The following is a 23,945-nucleotide window of genomic DNA, read 5'->3' as shown; positions in this document are numbered from 1 at the left end:
AACCTTTGAATTTGTTTATTTTTGTTTTGTTTTTAGCTAAGACGTTAACTGAACCATAAACATACATTTTGGTTCACAGTGTTTCTTCGCTAAAACTTTAATAACTGGTTGGAACAGAGGACAAACGCTTTCCTCGTCATTCACCCGACACAGCACCTCGTTATATGACGTCTGCATCTTTGCTACCACCGTGCGGCTGTTACTGAAATAACAACTACTCAATAATAAATACAAAATATTTAAATAATTATACAAACACATGTATGTTCATCATCAATTAGATACAACTCTACTCGTTTGTGTGTTTCAGTTAATCTGACAAGTGGATGCTTATAAAGCCAACACATTAAAAATGCATTAGCAATATGAGCTCAAATACATTTTAAGTGATACATTTATTGTACCTCTATTTAAGGTTAGAATCATGCATTATTTATGAATTGATTTAAGAAGAATTTTTCTAAAATATTAAATACATTTTACACAAGAAGTTCAGTGGAGTACTATTTCTTATGTGGCTCTGGAGGGAGCTTTTCAATGGTTAGGCTAATAGAAATAGTCCTGATTATGTCTTCAAGGTTAATGAAATATATAATGAAAGCCTACCTAGTAGCATAATGAGAAGTGTAGTATTTTTGGAGATCCATATAAGGAATTAAAGTCAGGATGTTCATTTTTGACCAATCTTTTTTCAAATCCGTTCTTGGACAAGTCCAGCAAACTTTATAGAAGTGATTTTTTGATTATTGAATCAAATCTGATGATAATTAAATACGCATTTGAAATAAATAAACCTCACAAAATATTTTAAAATCATTTTTTCTTCACCAACGGTGATGTTGATCATGTGGCACGAAGAGATAATATAATATATACATAATAATAATATCAAGTTTACTTGTTTGCATAAGTCATTAAGTAAGTAAGTAAGATAGTGTAGCAATTATTTACATTCACTAATCTCAGACCACTGCCTTAAATCCTCCAGAGGGCAGCTTTCCTATAGCTCCTTGTATGAGCAAAGCAGATTACTGTCTTTATTTACTGTGTCAAAACACTGGGGATTTATGGTGCAAAATGATGTATTTAAAGTACATTTATTTTTATGATATTTTATATCGTTTTCTTTTTTTTTTCTTCTTTTTTAATTTCCTTTACTCTGCTTGATGTTGTTTGAATGTTCATTTGTATTGTATGTCTTGGTGAGCCAAAGAAAAATTTCCATCTCAGTGGACAATAAAGATTTATTCATTCATTCATTCAAAATGTCAGCCATGTCATCAAAAACCCAGCTGAGCAGCATGCTTAAAGAGAAAGTTTGTGAAATAATTGAATATCTAAGGGCCTAGTCGCACAATATATCTAAACATTTGTAATCTAAAAATGAATTATCATGAATTAAAACAAGTCTAAATTTGAGTCCAGCTGTGGTGGAAGAAGTATTTAGCTCCTCTACTTAGCTACAAGTAGCAATAATATGGTGTAAAATAATTGAAGTATGAGTAAAGGTCTTGCGTTAAAACATTTGTCAGAGGTCGCACGCCTCTGGAGCAACTAGGAGTTAAGTGTCTTGCTCAGGTACAAAACACAGGTAGAATTATGAAGTAGCATAAAATTTAAGTACTTGAAGAAAGTACAAGTACCTCAGAATTGCACTTAATTATGTACTAAGGACTAAGTACTTACTTTCCACCACTTGATCCCAGTCAGCACTTTAACATGAAGCATGTCAACCAAGCAGTGTGCATCAGCAGAAACTCTCATGTGCTGTTAACCCAAATTCACCTCCTTATCTTGCTCATTCTTTGGGTCAAGTGATAAGGCAGTTACACTGATATGCTGGTGACTTTGAATGACCTTGACCTCTATGTGACCTCTACCAGCAGGCCTGATCTGAGCACAAACACTGTTCCTGGCACCTGCAGAACCCAAGAGTTCTTCAGTTTCTTAGGAATGCAGTGTGGCATTACAGGGAGTTGGATAACAGAGCCACTGAGGAGCCTGTAAAGGATATTCCAGTGAAACAAGAGGACTTCGGTGTCACTTACAGCCACTATGGTAGCTTTTCAATCTGTGAGGTCATTCAGGTATGATTTAACTTTATTCAGAATATGCCATTTGTCAGAATGTCTATTCAGGGGAAATGTAATACAATAGTTCCTATTTCATGTTATTTTTTTCTATTAAAGACTGGGAATCATGCCTCTTACAGTATCATTTTGCGGAAAATGACACCTTGAGCCTGCCTCAAAGGGCCTGCTCAAGCATGACCATTTCAGTTCAAGGGAAAGCAGTGTTGCAATGGTCTACTCGCTTCATTACAACAGAGCCTCTGTGGCTCAGCAACCACCTGAAGGTGCAGTTCAATTTCTGGCCACTTGATGGCCCTTTCATCCAAGAGATTCCCACCCCACCCCTCTTTCGCCACTATCGTCATCATTGCCCACAAAATGGATGACAGCTTTTAGAAATACCAGGGTGCGTCACGACTCTGAGGTGCACATGCTGTGCCATTTATATTCCACCTGTTTTGATGCCTCAGCAGCCTGAGAGGCAGAGAAGGCTCATGCCTGCAACAGCACGAGTAGCCAATTAATGTTGCAGGCTGACACTGTCAAATCAAAGCTACAGGGCTAATAACCTCACTATAATATCTGGCAACATCTTCTGCCTTAGAGATATGAAATAATTATCTTTGACTCTTTCATCATCAATTTCCATCAAAACAACACAAAACAACAAAGCAAGTGTTTTTACCCTTTACTCTATTTACTTTATTGCCTTTTTCAAATAAATTACTGTTCTACTATGTTGTCTTTGTTTCCAGGTATTAAGCTTGTTTACCGGGACTATTGACACCCTTGCTTTGATGAGTTTTTTTCTCCTTTCTCCTTTTTTTCTCCTCCACCTTTTTTGGGGAGGGCAGGAACAGCTCTTTACAGGAAAGGATGACACGCTGCAAAAGGCCGGAGGGGGGATTGAAACTTAGGCTGCAGCGGCAAGGACTCAGCCTTAATGGTACACGTTGCACCAGCTTTGCTACCGTGTGTCCACCTGATTGCCCTGACAGGTTGAGCAAAGACAGTGATTTCACTATATATTTCCTTTTCTACTCAAATGAGTATCAGTGCTGTTGATCTCAGCTGGATGTTTCCTGACCTAGACGGGTTGGCTAGAGCACAAGAGGAACATTTTTCTTCTTTTGTGCCATATCAAGTGGAACTCGTATCCTATCTTTACTGCAGTGAAAGAAAAGTGATCTAAGGAGAAAGGAAAGAGTTGGTAGAGGATTGTATGGAAACAAGCAAAAGCCAATAAAGACTAAAACTGTCTGCGATGGGGCTTGGTTGTGGCGCTGTCCTTGAGATCTCAGCAGGAGGCTGAAGAGGCTGAAGAGGCCGGAGTTGAGCTGGAGAAAGGTGATGAAGAACAACAATGTCAATCTGAGATGGTTTAAAGGGTTGCATTGCGCCAAATAGGCTGGGTTTGGTTGTTTGGCAAGAGAAAATCTGAAAAGAAACAAGTTCTTCCATAATGACAAGCTGTCCAAGAGGATATGTGCTGTAAAAGATTCAGTGCCTTTTAGGTTTGCTGACACTGACATTAACTTTTACATGCTTAATGGATGCTTTATAATGCGGAGCCGCGGCAATGGACAACATACAGATATGGTCTTTTATCCTCTGAATGCTCTCGCACACATAGGATGGCAACGAGAATATCGCAGGGAATGAGCACCCCGCTGTCAAAACTCCTCTCTCTGTCTTTCTCTCTCTTCACAGTGCAGCACTGCAGTGCTTCTCTGCACATGCCCAGACTGGGAGAGAGCCACGGCAAGTTTGAGCTCACTAGAAACATTAACAGCCTGCATCACAGACACATTCAAGTACTCCTGCAAGCTGTAGGTACAAAAGTCTTAGTTAACGCAACAGACAGTGACTTACCCAGTGACATTTTGAAAGGTTAAAATGCATATGGGGACACATTTGCTGTCACAAGAATCAAACCTGTGACTTTTTCCTTTAGCAGGCTTTCTTTATCTCAAGGTCACTGTGCCTCCCACACACTTTCCACAAAAAATGTTCAGTGCAGAGTGAACACAGTTGGTGCAGCTTTAATATATAGTATAACACTACCTCTCTTAGTCAATAACGTCAGTTTTTTTAATTATAGTAATTAATTTTCCATTACCATTATTACTACAATGTTTTAGCTTTATACTATATTTAACTCTCTTTGTATCGTTCCATATGTTAATTACCACTACTTAATTTTTGCCAGTTTAGGTCTCAGTATGGTTTCTTTTAATGTATATTTTATTTAACAAGTAGGGCACCCCTGTTGTCAGCTAACGTTACATTAAACCATTACTTATGCAATCTGAGAAAACATTTTCAACCAGTCTGGCGTCTTAGTAACTCTGAAGGCCAGGTTTTTCATTTAGAGAAATCTTGGTCAGTTACATCTTGTACTCTATTTAGCTTGGCAACAGACTATTATTTGTTTTGCTCTTTTACAGTAGTTGAAACAAAAATAGATCAATGATGCCATCAAGGAGCATACTAAATGTGATTCATAACTCACCAAAAGACAAAATAAATTGGAGAATAAGCAGGAGAAATGACATCAAAGGAGCTCAAATGGTAAAAAAATAAATAAAAGAAGACACATGGGTGTATTTGGTCAGTCTACCAAATGGAGGGAAAACAAGTCAGTAACACAGGGGAGATGTATTTCTTTTCTGCACTATTTTATGATGCTTCCACTGCATCAAACAGAGCAGAGTGGAAGCCCAGTGGAGAAGAAACAGTCTACAAACGGTCTTAAAGGATAGGTTCACATTTTTGCAAGTCAGTCTTAAAAAAACATTCACACTCACAAGTACTTTGAAACTATTTTTGGTTGCTGTTTAGCATTCCTCCGCTTCATGGTGACCATGAAGAAGTCACTTCCTAATGCAATTCCAAAACAATAGGGGGGTGGGGGTCCACAGTTCAGCCAAAGCTAATATGAGGTTCCAGCAGTCGCAGACACATCAGTGTCCAACAAGTAGGTTTTTACAGGAGGACAAACTATCAGAATGTGGATGTTGTTTTAAGATTGACTTGAAAAATGTGAACCATCAGCAGCTCCATTAGTTGTTTCTTTTTTGGAATTTTCCAATAAATATCATGGGTAGATTATGTACAGCAACCCAAACAGAAGCAAAGCAAAACAAGTGGATCACAGCCATAATCACTGTGCTGCACACTGTATGCACTGTACTGTACACTCCTCTACTGTTGTGATTTTCTTGCTGTCATCTCAGTGAGAACGAGTTCCCGCACCACACGTCACTGTGACTCCCTCCCTCTCTCTTTCTCTTTTCTTCACTTGCACCAGGGGTAGGGTTAAGAGATGTGCTGTGTGAGGAAGTCAGCTGCTGTAAACATGCCCATCTGCACAGAAGTGATCCTGGAAAGCAAGCGCTACACGCTACATGCATAAAAGGAAGATGATGGCTGTCCACAGCTAAAAGCACATGTCTAAGGTACTATTGCACAGTAAGATTACCCCCCTCCAACACCCCATTGATTACTACCCCAGTAAAACCCCAGTAACAATTCCTGTGACAGTGGAATTTGCTTCTACTACAGTACATGTCACTGCATGTGTCCCCTCAAAGGTTCCGCGATCAATAAATATAAATAACCACAGTGCAGTGTCCTTGGGATGGCCACATTTCACTGCCCCTCCCAGCCATTATGTCTCTCCCCCTCCTCTGGATCTCATAGCTCACTGTTACCATCCACCTCTAACACACACACATGCACACACACATGTACAGTCCACTGCATCCCTCCTTGAATTCATCCTTCCTTTCCATCCTCCTATCAGATCCACATGCTCATTAATAAAGGAATGTATCGGTCTGTTTACACTGCCCTCTGTGGCAAGCTGCGTGTGTGTAACGTGAACTGGGAAGACAAGTAGCATTTGGAGTTTATAATAAGATGAATAAAACCAAGTTATAAAATAAGTTATGAGTGAAGTGGACATTGCTGATTTGCTTAACCTTCAGTAAAAGGCCTGACAGGACTGTTGGCAGCAGTTCCCGTATCAGATGGATAGTTTAATTTCTTTAGACATAAAGAATGTGCTGCATATTTCTTGATATGGATGAACTGAAATATACAGCCAGGGAGCAGATGGTTGGACTGTGGCAACCCATGCGGGAAAAATGGGAATAAGAAGGGATTCCTTCTCTTCGACAGACCCTTTGCAACATGTCCATCCAAAATAATGCAATCGGAGTTCACCAAAATTTTTCTCTACATGAAAACATAGCTATCATGTAAGAGTATTTCTAGGCAAAATTTCTGTGGTAGTGATCCAGTCATAACAATTATTGCTTCAGATGGTGACAAATGAGTTTCCTCTTTGCCTGCCTTTCTCAACCCTCTGTTATCAGGATTAGCACAGGTCTGGTAATATGGCTCATCATCATTTAAATTAGTTCTGAGGCATTAGGCAGAATTGGCCCTGGGTATCAGTGAATTTATGGCGCAGTTGTGGCAACATGCACCAATACACAGAGCCATATTGTTTAGCTTACAAGCAATTATCATACCTATTTGTTTCCTTTCACTGTCACTGGATATTGGAATTTGCAGCAGTGCCCATTGATTTTCCACTCAAGCAGCCGTTACTTTGAGATTAAATTCACGTAGTTTCTGTGTGAACTGAGCTAACAAAGGGCATTGTTTCGATTTGTCCACAATAATGTGAGGTGAGACTAGGGTTGACTTGTATGCTTGTACAGTTAAGTTCAGACACATGCAGAGGTGCACTTTTCACTGGTAGAGTGATCATTCTTGGCAAGCTGTAAGATATCGCCTCTGGATAGGTTACTTCTCTCTCTGTCTTTCTCACTCATATACTGCTTTTACTGAACCAGACATGCTGCCACCTGCTATAGGAAAACATTCTATCTCCCACTTATCGTATACTGCCATTGGGGCTGTTTGTATTTTTATACTTTCTGCATGTAAATGGCTGCATTTGTATAGCACTTTTATCCAAAGCGCTTTACAATTTTTGCCTCTCATTCAACCATTCAGACACACAGTCACACGCTAATTGCAGCAAACTACCTCGCAAGGTGCAGGCCTTAGTTATCAGGAGCAATTTGGGATTCTGTGTCATAGTCTAACAAATATAAGAGCAACTTCACATTAGTTTTCATTGTACCGTTTGCCTTTCAAGTGTTCAAGTATATGTACATAAGTATATGTACAGTAAACATCGCTTTAAGCTTTATTGCTGATGTGCTTTGTAAAAAAAAAAATAGTGCATGTATAGAAAGCTGGAAATTTTTCATCAGTAAAACTTACAAACCCTTGATTATATATTAACACAGCTCATGCAGATTGCTGCTTTGTTGTCCAATTGACCTGTCTGAGGGGTCAACTTGCTGATAAGTTTTCCCCCCATTAGCCAGCTGCAGCCACAGCACCCTCACATTTTTATCCTTGAGTACACCTACATTGTAACTAATCTCTGGCATCTGCATACAGTGCCTATGCACTGATATTTTCTTATCATTCACAGTTGATCAGTTATGACATGTGGCCCCAATGCAGTTTTACAAACTCTATGTCACCACAGGTAATGACGGAACAATAGGCCAAATTGCTTCCACTCACATTGATTTCTCAAATTAAAATCACTTCTTTCCCCATTTTAGATGTTTATTTATTCATTATTTTCTTAACACTTGAATCTTACATAATCATTCTGTGAGAGAGAGGGTTTTTTAGTGAAAATAGTCCTGATTTGTGTATGCATTTACAATTAGCTTCTTGAAATTTCCAGCAATCCAAGAATTCAAACCTATTTTGTTTCGGCAACCATTTTAAATGTAAATGTAAATGCATCAAAAGATTCCTTTACATTTAAATTCTGACAAGCCTCCTGTTTTACCATGTTGTTGATTCTTCCACAAGACAGCCAGGAGATAGGCAAGATTACCTTAAGATGAAAAGCGTTGTGCCCTGGACAACAATGCACATTATCAAAGGTTACTTGTAGCATTTCCTGTTGCAGTCAAAGAGATTCCCTCAAAGCTTTAGTTTGAATTTGTGTAAAAGTGTTGTGAACATTATAAAAATATCTAGGATGTCATCATATGGGAAAAGTTTACATCTCACCCTCTTATATAGCTGTGGTTAACGTGCGTTTAGGCTTGTGACATTCCTCACGGTTGCATCAGTCTGTCAGTTTTCATCAGTTCAACCCAAGAGTCCTTGTACTAGACCAGTAGCACCAGTTGCAGTTATATTTAATTTACTAGTAGAATCAAGCCACGCCAGCCACGATGCTATTATGGCAAAAAAACAAAAATACATCATAAAAACATGTTTTAGGTAGCTGAAATACTGTATGTCTTTCTGCTTTCTTATCCTGGAAATCCTCTCACAACCCCTCAGTTTTGATCATCTTGTAAACCCGAAGTTGGGACTGTCTTATATATCATATCAGTACTTAAAAAGTGCTTAATCAAATTTCATTTATGTAGTAAAATTCATATGCAGGGAAGTGTAAACTCATACAAAATGCCAAACTTGAGGCTTCAGAAGTCCACAAATCAATGGGTGACATCACAGTGACTACGTGCAACAGGGTTCAACGACAGCGTCTAACACACAAAAAAACACACGATTTTTGTTTATCCACTGACACAAATTACATTAATTCTAAATTGGCTCAGTTGAAAGACAGTTGGGGCACACGTCTGGTCAATTAATAAATTCTTGCAGCAACTGGAGCATAATGATTAAAAACAGTGCTATTAGACTTGGAGAAAATACAGCTGGATGAAAAGTGACCTGGATCTACTGCCATTGTTAAACCCCTCTGGATTGCATACAATTATGGTCACTGTACAAACATTGCCATCTCGTGCGCTGCTTTACACTTCAACTGTTGATGCACAAATGTGTTGATTGTACTATACAGGCCAAAGTAATCATAATCTTACAGCGCTGATGTGCAGTGACGTTTTGTGCTCCTGAGGAGACATGGGCACCGTGAGCAGAGAGGCACACAGCATGACACGCGGTTCACTAACTGGCTGCTTACTTGATGCTCATAAACAACATTCTGAAACCATTTTCACACTTCACACATGGTTCTTCATAATGTGCAGCGCTGTGCAGTACATGCTGTTTCAGTAAGTGTTCGCACTCCCGGCATTCTGCCTCTCTAGCGAATGAGCACCTTTAAAAGTACCAGTGTTAACTAGGCAGTGAATATTTGCATACAAATACATGCAATTACTCTATGCTGTTGAAGCATGAAATATCAAACTCTTGTCATACTCTATATATTGTTCTGAGCACTTGAAGCCCGCAAGCCATTTTAATAATGCATTAAACAGTAACTTTCAGGTCAATGCAAGGAGGCGGTGGTGGTAAATAAAGCATCAATATGGATAAGTCTCCAGCAGCCTCGTTGCTGGAGTCTTGGCCGCTTTGCTCCCTCTCTCTCACCTCAGACACACGGTCATCTCACTTTCTCTCTCCTACACATGAACTGTACACACACACACACACACACACACACACACACACTACTGATAGGGCGTGATTGCATAACACTGACGCTCACAGCTGCTGGTTTATCATTTATTAATGCTTCCTTCAGTGGCATAATTTGCTGTGCTCTGTATCAGACAGTAATAACTCAAGTAATATGCTGAAAATGTGAGATGGGCCAGGAATTGGATCTGAACTTTGGAGAATTGTTTCCTTTTCTTCACTTCACATCAAAGGGGCTCATTTAACAACCTGAAGGCATCAGTATAAAGGGAAATAAGCCATTCAAACTATATGATAGAGAAGTCATTTGACAACACAAAAACAAATCTAATATGCAGCTGGAGCACATACCTTAATATTATTGTAAATGAATGATTATGTGACACTACTGTTTTATCTGTGATGTGCACGGACAGACAGGAAACAAGGCTGAGGGCCCTTTTTATTCCACCACATGCAGCTACCATGTGCATGTTCTGGGCCTCATAGAAAGTTGATTCGCAAACACTGTCGGTCAACTTGAGCCTGTTCACTGGAAATATATGAATTGGTTGAAGTACCTGCACATTTGATCCTGCTAATTAAATTACCAGTGAGCCAGGCTGAAGGACAGAGGATGGTGGAGACAAACTTGAAATTCAGAACATGATAGAACGAGACAAAGAGGAGAAAGAGATGGGAGGGGTGCACTCCAAGAGATGACAGATTGAGTGTGAAATTTGTTCTGCTCAGTCCTTCATAATAACACTATTAAATGTAAGATAAATAGTGCAAGTGCAAAAAAGTGTCCAATAAAACCAGTGGAGAGTTTTTTGGCTTCCATATTCTTATCGTCATCTATAATGTTTTGCTACAGTGTTGTAAGTGTTCTGTAAGTATGCAACTTGATTTTGATTGAGGCAATGGTAGAGAGAGTTGCAGTAAATCAACCATTAACAGATGCAGGCATGAATGACTTTCACCAGGTCAGCAAAAGCCCCTCAACTCTTTTCATCTGTTCATCAAAATTCTCTTTGGCACCATAAGTTGACTTATGGCACGGATGGACTAAGGGCACATGCTCTTTTCATGGTACTATGGATGACGGATGTATGAATTACAGGAGTTTACAGTCCACAGCATTCAGCCCGAGAGGAGTTTCTCTTAGTATGGTATTGTGTACATTATGTTGGGGATAAACCCTCAGAATGTTGAACTTCTCTTGATTAACAATACATAGAAAGAAAAATACATAATTTATTGCAAAGTGAACATAAAATGTAAAAATCAAAAACATAACAGTTGCCAACATGAGATTGATTTCTTTAAAAAGATTAGATTTTTCTAACTTTACATCCTTTTGACCCTGACACTAATTGGCAAGACTTATCAAAAGATAGAAGAATTGTCGCAGTTTAAAGTCTGTTTACAGCTCTTGAGGTGTACCACTTCAGAAGGATCTGTGAAACATCTGATAAACTGTGTCGACTGACAACACTTGTTACTATGATTCATGAAAATACAAAGCGGACAGTGGAGGGTTGACAGTGCATGTGAAAAACACTGAGGACAGATTTGATTTTTTTTATTAATAATATTTTTATAACTTAATAACCAACTGAAATCATTTTTCATATGACACAATGTATGTAAATGTTTTCTTAGCCATGCTATCTTGTTTGTCTAATTTGCATATTATGCTTAATGATAGTTTTCGTTTTTTCGGAAACCTGGGTTCAAGAATTCAGGGCCTGGTTTGCCTTTTTAAGGGTAAACAGATTGTCAGACTATTGCACTTTACAGTAAGGTCTGTGTAACATTAACCTGGCATGCCATCGCCATCTGGATTACAATTTATATAAAAGGAAAGATAACATGGGTTGGTTGCTTCAAACATTATGCCTACAGTGTTGAGCGTGACTCAACAGTGCTCAGAAACATCAAAATAGAACATTTAAGTGCTGAAATGAAACAAGCCTGCAGAGCAACTTCAGCCTGACAACTTAAGTGGTGCTGTGTTCTGACCTGCCAATGTCTTGGCTGAATTTGTGGAGTGCCATTACCAACTGGAAAGTCCATTTAAGCTGTCAAATAGAGTCGCTAAATCTTTGCCGCTACTGCTTCCTGTGCAATCACACTGCACCAGTTTGCTGCCATCCACTTGTGGATGCATCCCGAGTCAGTTAGAACTGATTTTCTCCATGCTCTGTTGGCAAGGAGATAGAGCCGTATGGCCGTATGCCAAAATTAAATCTGTTTTCACATTTATTCTAAATAAGACACAAAGTCTCCATCTAAAATGCAATTAAAAGCAAAATTAGGGAAAGAAACAGAATACATTAAATCTAGTTATAATGAACTTTTTGTCCATTTTAAACAAAAACACAGTAGGATGAAGTGACTTCATCAAGGAGTCTATCATGTCAAGTGACAGCAAAGGATTACTATGTTAAAGAATACATGTGTGACTGTATATGAGGACTTATCATAAGGAGGTTAGACTGGAGAATGATGAATAACGATCAATCATACGAGTTTCAGTTGTGTGCCTTTCATCTCCATGACTGTATTGAAAGCTACTCAAACCTATTAGATCATTTTAAAACACAGTGCCACGTACAATCACCTGGCCAAAACACTATCAGTTCTCTCATGCTCTGCCTGAGGACACGCAATAAAGTAAACAAAAGGAAAAAAGGAACAAAGATGACAAGAACAAAATGGATATTGTTCTGAGATCAGAGAGGATACTTTGCTGAGCAAGCCAATAACGTGAGCTAGAATGGCTCTGAATTACATTGTGTGTGTTGCAGCGGAAAATGTAACAAAGATGACTTGCTGGACTCAGCATTACAGGACCATAAGGCCTCAAAAGACCTCAAGTGTTTTCAGTTTCACCTGTAGTCAGATGTTGCATGATGAAGCATCTCCTGCCTGTCATAATAGTGACTATAAATCACATACAGTTTGGGTAAATTCTAGCTTACTGCCAACAGCTAGCTCCAAAAGCTTTAAATAAATTGTATTCTTAACAGAGGAACATGGAAGAAGGCCATCGCCCCAGAGGAGACCTGTGACTTAAGGCCAGTGGTATTAATGTTCGTGGGAATTAAGGCGTTTGAGAGACTGATCAGGACTCAGCTGGCAAATTGCCTACAGGGCAAACAGAGAGGTCAATGATGCAACCGCAACTTCTCCATCTCTAACTAACTATCTCTATAAATGATTAATGGTATAATAACTCATGCAAGACTTTTACAAATTGATTTCCTCCCCTTTTATAAGGTCTATATTTTAAATAACAAAAAACTACATATTTTAAATTTTGATATCCAGGTTGTGAGATGAATTTCAGACTGGCTCACTTATAGATATCAGATGGTAAGGGAGAAACATATTCTGTTCTCCACAGGCTTCCCACACAGTGGTGTCCTGTCCTCGCAACTGTTTATTCTCTACACCAATGAGTGGAAAATATTTAAAAACAAAGACTCTTTTATTGAAAAGACAAACATCACTCCTACCTTCTCTGAGGAGTGTTGCAATATATTGACGAGAAATTGAACTTGGATAAGAACACTGAGGCAATATGCTAGCACAACAAAGACTGCACAACTATTTCTGCTGAGGTTACGGTAAATGTTTTTACAGAAATGACGGGCAGACCCCAGTAGGTGAGGGTGGGCGGACACACTTCTTCCACCCTCATCCCTAACACCAGAGCACCCCAGGACTGTGGTTTGTACTCCCTGTACACACGACTGTGTTGCCACTTCTAACTTCAACACCAACACAGTTGTGGTGGGTCTGATCACAGGTAAAAATAAAGCTTCCTTTAGGGAGGCCACCTGAAAGAAGTAGAGGTACTGAGGAATTTCTACTCCTGCACCACAGAGAGCGTCCTGACAGGGAAAATCACTCCCTGGTACGGAAACAGAACAGGACCTGAGAAAACGACCCTGAAAGGCCCTGAAAAGAGTGATTTGTTCGGCTGAATGTACAATGGGTGGTGCTCCACTATGCCTAAAGGATATTTACACCAAGTGTTGCAAGAATAGGCTAGGAGAATCAATAAGGATCCCAACCATCTGGATAATAGCCTTTTCTCTCTGCTGCGGTGTGAGAAGAAGGTACCAGATACACCAGTCCAGCACTCAGGAAGAGTTTCTGCCCTCAGGCCAGTAGGATCCTAAATGAACACTGCGAGACAAGAATCATCTGGACAACATTGTGAATATTGGTGAGTTACACAGCCTTCTTTTTCCAAGATTTTTATTTATTTACACTGAAAGCTAAATTGCATCATGACAAATCTAAAACATCGTCTCTTTAAGGAATTTGACATCCCATCCTCCTGGTCAGAGATAACAGTTTCTGAAAAGTATAAACCATTTATGGCTCTTGGTTCCCCATAAAGCTTTGCACTTTGTCTTATTCCTATTCTTATTGTCACTGTTTTTCTTTGCTTTCATCACATAATCCGTTGCTGCATTCCGTTTCACATGTCTAGTACCAGCACTTTGAATGTCTTTAATGCTCTTACTGTCTTATTTTGTTTTTATTGCGTTTATGTTTTGATGCTGCCTTGCTCCAAAAAGAATTTCCCCTTGTGGGACAATGAAGAGCTGGGCTGAACAAAACTGAGTTTTACACATGGTATTATAATATTTTATGAATTATGGAGTTTTCTATTTTATTCTATTTCTATTTTTTCTATTATGTTAAAACAAGAATCTGGCATCAATAAAAGATTTTCCCTTGCCTAATAATAATCATTGATTTTTCCTCTGAGGTCATTGTGTTCAGGTCATCTGAGGTTTGGCCAGTAGTGTATGTCAAGCAACCCAAGTTTCCGTCTTGTCAATAAAACTCTAAGGATGCTACATTGGAGTCATAAGCAAACACCGATCTAGAAATAGCTTTTCTCCAATGTCAGGATGACAAAGACAAACTTTCCACAGCAACATCTGGGAACAGAATACATGAATACGCCCACAAACACACAAAATACACACTCACAACAAGAAAGACACAAAGAGAGAGAGAGAGACAGTGAGACGGGGGGCTCACCTGGCCTCTTTGTTATGTAAATTGATTGAATCAATATGACAAATGCACTGTAAAGGGGAAAATACAATGCTTTTTCATCTCCACCAGCATAAATCCTCAACCATTGGTCTTATCACCACTCCCAGCCATGAGCAAAGACCTGATTAATGGCTGCCACGTGTCACCTACGTAAATCGTCAGGGCACGCTTGGTTGCATATGAATGGACAGGGTGTGAAATGGATGGCAACACGCAGAACAGAGGGCTCAGGGTTTCCACTTTTGAGTCTACAGAAGCTTGGAGGCACTATCTCAGATGATTTATCTGGCTCTTTTCTTTAAAGGATTTCTACAGAAAACTCTTTTATTTTCAAGAAAGGAGACAGACTGGATTTTCTATCAAAACATTAAAAATCTAAAAAGATGTTTTAGAATATGAACATTCAGTGCATGACTTGTGTTACTAAACAAAACACAACATGACTAAGAGGCTACAGCCAAGCTAGCAGCTCTGTGACACTGTACTTAGGCACAGTAGTGCTTTGAGCTAAATGCTAATGTCAGCATGCTCACAATGACAATGCTGACATATAGAAATATAGTTTATTTATGTCTACCATTTTTACAATTGCTTTTATATTACTGTAAATTTTCTGCTATGTAGCAGAAGGGAGTTACAGACTTAATTTCACTTTACAACCTGTTGAAATGTGACAAATTAACCTACCTTGTACCTTGTATACTGTATTTCATGAGTGCAAGTTGCTTTATGTATTAGTTAATGCACCTTTAGATTCAAAATTGTACTTTGCTACTTTGCTGATGTGGACTGACTGACTGCGTAACAGCCACATGGCCACTCAGTGTGCCTACCATTACCTCAGGCTGATCATCAGTGTCTGGTTGGTTACTTTATTCCAGATCTGTACATGTCCATTCATTCTGTGATGTAATACTTTCTCGTGACAGGAAGCCATTTGATTATCACATAGCTTCTGTCAGGTCCTGCAACATGAGGGGACATGTCAGGCCACGCAGATGGCTTTTTTTTTGACATAATAATGTTTTGACATGCTTATGTTTTACCCTTAAAATGCTTTCCTCTCTCTAGTGAGGCCTTTTGTGATTTTCACAAAAATTAAAAGATATTTTTGACATCACAATTTCCTTTATTTTTCCTTCTTTTGTGAAGATTGTAGTCTATTTGATTTGGGCAAGCATACACTCAGAAATCTCTAAGGACTGTAGCATCTTCATGTGAAAGAAGAAATTATTCATAATTATATTGTCTCTTTACAAATTACAAATATGTGACCCAGTATCTTAATGTAATCTGTATATATAATATAAATGTGTATAAAATAATTACACAACACCATGGAACTTATAATATGCAAAGAAATACTGTCGATTGTCCTTAAGAATAGTTCAGTGTACTTCAAAGGCTATCTGAGGAATCTGGACTCAAATCTGCACTATAACAACACACACTCAGAATCTAGCATGCATGCAAAAGAGGTCACAACTATCTACTACTTAAGACAACTGTGACGGCAAAAGAGAGAAAGAATTTACAAAGTCTCTATTGGTCCATCCTTAATGCCAGATTATATCAGGATTGCATGAGACATCTGCCATGCAAAGAGCTCAGTAAACTGCACAATATGACTTGTGAATGTCACAGATGACAAAATTAATCTGTTCAACTAAGACGTGGAGAGAGAGCGTTTTAGATGTCTTCATATGTTTGGTATGCCGCAATAGAATTAAAAGGACTGGGAGTTGTTATAGGTGGGAACTCTTCACTTTCCTTGTTGGTAAGATAGTATGTTTATTATAACTGAATAAAAATAATTATTTAGATTGTGATTATGATTGAAATGTTGTTACAATTAAGGCTTTTTAGATGCATTTTGATTGTAAAACCAGTACCTTTAATGAATGATTAAGTTAGAAAAGGAAACTGTACAATGAACGATAGCCCACAATGAACTCTGCAGTGTTGAGGACCTGTCCTGTACCTCAACCTGGAATCTGACCTCCAGGGCAGTGGGAAAAAAGTAGGAGAAATTTCCTGTGGGGTTCAATAAAGTATCACAATATTACATTAAATTATTGTGCACGTTTCATTCAGGGCATAGCCTACTTATCAGCATATCATTGATATCATTGATCTATCACTGCACAGAGACTAGTATATTTAGACAGTACATTTTCTTAAGATGACAGTTTAGTATTACCCATATACCAGAACATTCAAATAAACTTATGTTAAAATAGTACAAGTGATAGTTTTAGTACTATGCATGACATTAGATGTCGCAGAAGTAATAGTAATAGCACTAGCAGAAAAACAAGCAGCAGTGGCAGTGCCATAATAGAATTACATTAGATCCTTTTCATATTTTATTTTGGGGGGAAAATAAAAGCTTATGTCGTCTAACAGACGGTTCAGGATTCCACAGCTTAGATTTAACAGGCTCCCAGAGGTCATTCCCTTCACAATCCATTAAATTACAAATACATGTTTTGTGAATGTGCTATGCTAGTCAGTCTGAGTTCCCTCCACTGTAGCTGTAATTTTTCCTATAGTGAGACGGGCATATGCCTGACGCTGCTCTGTATACTGACCACAGCAGCTCCGCAATCTGTTCACATCCTTGTCCTGATGATACATAGAACAGAAAACGAGAGGAGAATCATAATATTATCATTAATATTGTCACGGAAACTACAACAAAAAGTCAATTCATAGGGGATTTGCTTTAATCTGGCTGGGTTTAACGAAGGCAGGATTATTTACTGTTATGCAGGAGGCTTTAGGTGTCACATGTCCATGGAGTCTAGGATAGGGCTCTACATCAGAGGGAAACCTCTTACATCCTTTTGCCCTCCAACTGACCAGATTATAGTTTACTTTAGTGATGACAAACTGATACTGAATGACCAGGATTTGAGTCCATCTAGCCACACAAAATACATAAACACAATGTTTTTGCAAACCTCACTCACACACAGCAGCAATGCCCAGACTATGCATTTACTGTTTAAGCAGGTACAAAATGCTCTCATAGTCAGTTCAAGTTTTCCAATTTTTTTTTTGCCACCAAACACTATAAAACACATATCACAGCAGGGGGAGGGAAAAGGTGTTTGAGTGACAAGACCCAACAGACAAGCAGTCTAAAATATTTTTCTTTATAGATGATCAAAAACTAATGTGACCTCTTGTCGGTATATGGTGTTAAAATTGGATGCCATTACATGTGAGATTGTCAGACCAGATTCAGCTCATTTATGCTCGGGAAAAAAGCAGGTGTCTTTCCTCAGATCAAATATAATCCAACAATATTACACTGTAGTTATTAATTGTTGTAAGCGGTTCTCGGAAAGAAAAGATTCATCCACAACAGACCTTAACAACTGGCTGCTCTTTTCCTTTGTTAACTGATAATACAATGTCATGATTTGTGGTGCAATTACGTAATAATGTGTTCATTCCTTTCACTACATTAGAATTCAATACTCTCATCACATACTGGTAAAATGTACCATGTAAAGGTATTATAGTTTTTTTCAGGCAGAAATGGCATTTAGAGTAATTGAGGTTGTGAGGATACATGTGCCACCAATGGTAGAAAGTAATTAAGTATCTACTAGTATTTAAATATTTAGGGACACAAGATGCTTGTACTTTACATGAGTATTTCCATTTTATGCTACTTTAAACTTGTGCATCACTACATCTCAGCGGGATATATGATCCTTTTTACTATTCTACACTTACCTAGCAGCTACAGTATAATTGTTATGCAGATTAAAATTTTACTTACAGAATATAATCAGCTTCTATGATGCATATTCATAGTTTGAGCAAAAATGTGCACCACACTGATCAGCACATTTACTCAAGCAATAGTAGCAATAGACCAATATAACATGGACCATCGTGCAAATTCAGTATTTTTATTTTTTATACTTTGTATCAGTGGCTGATACACTTATTTTCTTTTACGTCAGTAAAATTTTGAATACAGGACTTTTACTTGTCATAGAGTATTTTTTCAGTTGTATTGTTATTTTTACTTAAGTAAATTATCTGAATACTTTCACTACAAGTCAGTTGTGTGCAAAGTTGTTCGTGTTAGTGTAACAGCACCACAAACTACATCCTCCTTACAGCTGAATTAAACAAAAACTGAACATTTTAACCTTCATGGAAGTAGGAGTATTGCAATAAAGTGCATAACTTTTGGCTGGGTGTAAGTTACCTAATAAACTTACAAGTGAGTGTAGGTCCAATGAACCCTTTCCAAAAAAAAAAGAAAGAAAGGCAGTCCATTTCATTTACTGAAGCAGTCACTACAGGGCTGCTCCTAACTAACTAACTAACTAACTAACTAGCTTGCTAACCAACTGCTAACCCTGCTGGGCTACACCAGCTGCCACCTCTACATATAGCATTTTCATAAGCAAGCTCACCTGTCAACATGTCCATCATGTGACTTCAGGACCTTTGAGGATCTTTGTTTGCTGCACAGCCATTCTCCATGAATTTTTTTTTTTGTATTTAACGTTATGCTACATACCGAAAGGGTTCATATCAGCTGAGGACCTCAAACTTGAAGTGTTTTTTTTCCGTCCTGCTGTCTCCCGCTTGGGGCTTCCTGCGACTTTTGAAATGGTCGTTTTGTGACGCACATGATCACTGCAACAACAAGGTAAGAGTTTACTTTCTGCTTGCATGAAGTATGCATTAGTTCAGGTTTTGGCTGTGTCCAGTCAGTGTTTGAGGACAATTTCATGAGGCTTCAGACCTCCCGCTGGCTGTGCAAGTTTCAGCTTTTATGTCGCTTTATGGAGTATTTGCACCAACTTTAATTGTATATTAAAATTAATTACTTGTTGCAGCAGAGGTCAACTCTCCTTTGGTGGTTGGAGACTTTTGCTTAAAGATGATTTCATGCTGTTGGTGAAGAGAGTGGTTTCAGTATTGTGAGTGACCTGACTTGAATTGGCTGACTATGTCATGTGCCATATTTCCTGTTGTTTGAGGCAGTCCTTAAAGATTTAAAGCGAAGTGGTCGACTCTAGTGGAGGTTAATGCTGCAAACTGACACAAAATGAAATGGCACATTTTCCATGCACTTCAAGCATTGGATATCAATCTAATTCAAAGCATAGGTTTGACACGTTCTCTTTTCCGGGCTATTGCTTGTAACCTTACGTTAGCATGGACTCTGATGTTTGACGTAGCCTAATGAATAAGAAGAGATCGGCTGCTCCTAATTTTTGTGTGTGTGTGTGTGTGTGTGTGTGTGATTTTAATATCCATCCATCCATCCATCTTCATCGCTTATCCGGGATCGGGTCGCGGGTGTTATTTTAATATTTGTTAGTTAATTATTTGCTACAAGGTGGGTCTCTTGGTTCAAGTGTGTCATCTCACTTAACTGATTATGCCACCAATTATTGCTTGTATTATTGCTGGGAGTAAGTGATCAGAGCCTGAGGCAGATATCAACTCCATAGCCTAATTGACATAATAAATCCATGTGAGATGGGTGGCTGAAATACCTTTTCCATATCCATACCTGCAGATTTTTAAACCCAAGACAAAACTTCAGTGTATTTATTGACACTTTTGTATCCAGCTGGAACTTTCTCAGAATTGCAAGGCTATAAAAACTGCATCTATAGGCTATATGAAAATGTATCTTTCATCCAAATTCAACCTTCCAGTATCATTTGTTTTGTTGTCTTTCTTTCTTTATATTTACTTGTATTTAAATCTGCATTGGATAGCCTGCTTTCTCTGTACATTGGTTGTAAATTTTTCTCTTAAGTTTTATGCTAAATTTGATATCTTTGGACAGTTAGTTGAAGACATCATCTTGGGCTTTAGGAAATAGTGCTAAGCCATATTTCGATGTTGTATAGATGATTAGTTGAGAGGATAATGGTTGATTAATCTATAATGCAAATAATAATTTCTAAACATCAAAATTGTGACATCCAAGCAACAAGTAGGCTAAGCCTGCAATATATTAAGGAGAATTTCTGATTTTACAGAATTGTATTTAAAAGCTCTGAAAACATCAATCAGCTTCTTAAGGTAAGTTATAGAGTCCAGGGCAACTAAAAGTTATTTGCATTATCAATTTATCTGCTGATTATTTTGTCATTTAATTGTTTGGTCTATAAAACATCAGAAAATAGTGAAAATAATTCATCACAATTTCCTAAAGATTCAGTTTACTGCGACGCAAGAATCTGGAACTATACATTTTTTCATTTTTAGCTTGAAAATTTACCTAAACAATTTAGTAATTATCAAAATAGTTGCAGATTCATTTTTAGCTCTTACATCCTACATCCTATTGTTTTCTACCAAAGTTACAAAAGTTATGGTTATATCACATGAGAGATTTCTTTTTATCCTCCATTCACCAATCAGGATTAAGAAACATTTGACTTATGATCTGATTACAATTGTTGGGTTGTTTGGTCACTGTCAGTCCAATCTGATCAAACCACATCCTCACAGTCCTGATGAAGCATATTAGCTGAGATTTTAATTGTTAAACTACTAATAAATAATACCTAAAGATTTTTTTGTTGTTAAATTAGTCATGAATATTTAGTGTTCCAGAGGAATACTGAAAATTTGAAATCAGTTTTTTAAACTGGATTGTAAGCTAATATCCGGACCTCTCAGAAAATACCCTGTTTTGTTTGGTATAAAATCCTGTGGATCAGTTCAGTGTACGAATCAGGCTCGGTGCACATTTAAAAACAAAATTTGTTGTCTCCGACCTTAGGTGGATCAGTAGGAGGATGACAGATTTCCCTTTGCCCCTTCACTTGTTCATATTGTAGGCTGGCATTTCTGGGAAAATATTATCCTGGCTTGTTCAGACAGATTAATGTTGGAGAGTAGAAGAGAGGGACTGCTAAAGGGATATTGTATGTTGTCGTTGCTGCAGTTATAAGATAATCTGCTGATCGAGACCTCTTAAGAGGACCCCTGCTGCATGTTTGTGGGATCAAAGTCAGTCAGGGGGAGGGTTGCAGAGATTGAAGATCTGTAGCTTCTCAAGGGCGATTCATCCAATGTTGAGTTTGTCATGTGTTTCATATCATAAAAAAATGTAGAACAAGACAAGAACCTTCGGATAAAATGTATACATATAATTCTTATGAAAAACCTGAGATATGACAATGGCTAAATTGCATTTGTGAATGCCAATGAAGATAAGTGATTATTAGAAAGGCCAAAATATTTACTTTTTCAGTGAATTCTACTCCTGCCCTGTAATGGATCAAATATCCTTCTTCCTGCAGTTAGTCAGCAGTTTATACCGCTATTATCTCTCTATTAGCTCTAGATTGTGAAGATCAATTGGATTGAGGCAAACCTGTGGTGCTCTGTGCCTTTCTAATCATTTTAGTCCCCTCATGGATGCGTACTGATACTTTACTCTGTGCAGATGTTTGGGGAGTTTTAATCCTGTTGTATATGTTGTTGTGTATAGGAATGCAACAGAATAGATCATACTGATAAATTAATAATGGCTGTAAATAAATTGACATTGGCTGTAAAATCTTATCATTCAACTAGGCGGTCGCATTGAGAATTAAATACTGTGTTTTCTATAACAACTAAATGGATTTTCACATTATTTAGTCTCTCTGGAAGGACTTAATGGTTTCAGAATGTGCAAAGTTAATGTGGTATGTTATGGACTGTCAGACCTAGTCATCTATAAACATAATCACACTTCTTGACTCCACAGACAAAGACTGCGTTTTCCTCTGTCTCACTCTTTGTTTGTATTTACAGCAGATTTTGGGGTTGTGGGAAGGACAAGAGAGGAGAGTAAAGATGCAGTAATGGGGGGGAAAATCCTTTGGGTGTAATTGATGGAAAGATGTGTTCCATGAAGGAGATGACAAACACCATCTGTTGACAGTTCATCGATAGGCGTTTTAGGCGGTGGAGGCAAGGCAGCATCACGACACAACACGAAGGACCGGTAGATGATGAGTGAAGGTGGCTAACATCATAATATTAACATTTCTCATTTCTCATTGAGAGAGAGAGAGAGAGAGAGAGAGACCTTTAACCCTTACCGTGAAGTCAGCCCAGACGTCCAGCAGTCATATCTGAGGTTAAACGCTGTGTGAAAGCGAGGTGCTTGGGAAAGGCTAAAGTGACTCACCTCACATCTGGGTACTGCATAAAAGTCTTCAGCATGAGCCCTGCGGGAGAAGCTGCTGCATGCAGCCTGATTGGTACGACAGTTCATGTGAAGGTGCTGAAAGGATCAATAGTTCAGTCAACTGAAAATTAATCAATGAAAATGATGTCAAATGTAAAAACTTGTTTGTGAAATATTTTCAGATTTTCCAGTTTTAGTGTGTCCAGTCAGGCTTTATTATAAAACGAGGAAGGAAACAAACTTATTGAGAGTGTCACTTTGGGATCTGGTAACTTGTGATGGACACGTATCATTATATTTGGCACAATAAATTTGCTGCCGAGGAAATTTAAGATATTTTTAGCTAAATTGATAATGACTAACTGACTTTAAATTACATTTAATTAATTGACATACCCTATGATTCAAAGGTGTTGTTCAGTGTGTCTTTCTTGGCCAAATTTGTCCATTTTGATTGACAAAAAAGTCAGAGATGGCTGGAGTTGTAGGATCTGGCAGATACAATTGATATTTGTTATCATACATTTAGCCATCGCAATTAAGATTCAATGGTGAAATTGTCACATCAAAAGTATATACATCTACGTATCTGGATAACATCCAGCACCCAGACAATTAGCACTGGCGCCCTTCAGGGGTGTGTGCTCTCCCCACTGATCTACCCTCTAGTGTAGAGCGAGAACCCGGGAAGTCTGGCTGGGGTCACACAAAAATTATAAAAATTATGTTAGGTTTTGGGTCGGGTTCGGTCACGTAGGCTAAGTTAGTATACTTGCTAACATAGTGCTTCAACTACTTTTTATTGACAATGTAAAAATAAATTAAAATGGTGGACCTACTGTCTGTCACTGTGTTGCACTTCTATCTTGCTGTTTAGTGATGGGGTTTGATATTTACGTCACTTACTTGGCAGCAACGCCTGAACGCAACACATAGGCTACACAACAATTGCGTGATTGCATCAGGCTCAGGTCTGCATACAGACGGAATATCGAACAGCTGGCTCTCTGGTGCAGTCAGAACAACCTGAATCGTAACACGCTCAAACAGCGGAGGTGACAGTGGACTTTAGGAGGAGCCCCCCACCACCATACTCAACAGCCTAAGGAGCTGCTGAT

General features: G+C 38.4%; 1 long non-coding RNA gene across 1 annotated transcript; it reads right to left on the bottom strand.

The window, feature by feature from the left end:
- Positions 1 to 16,199: 16,199 nt before the first annotated feature.
- LOC119914749 lies at positions 16,200 to 19,745 on the bottom strand. Its single transcript, XR_005446836.1, has 3 exons — positions 19,088 to 19,745; positions 17,237 to 17,270; positions 16,200 to 16,679 (listed from the first exon to the last, which is right to left on the bottom strand). It is a non-coding gene; the product is annotated as an uncharacterized LOC119914749 (long non-coding RNA).
- Positions 19,746 to 23,945: the final 4,200 nt, after the last annotated feature.

The sequence above is a fragment of the Micropterus salmoides genome, unplaced genomic scaffold (assembly GCF_014851395.1).
Source record: "Micropterus salmoides isolate LMB-PRFRI ecotype aquatic unplaced genomic scaffold, ASM1485139v1 Ms_hic_scaffold_20, whole genome shotgun sequence".
Lineage (NCBI taxonomy): Eukaryota > Metazoa > Chordata > Actinopteri > Centrarchiformes > Centrarchidae > Micropterus > Micropterus salmoides.
The sequence above is the reverse complement of the archived record's forward strand: the minus strand, read 5'-3'. Positions and strand labels throughout refer to the sequence as shown.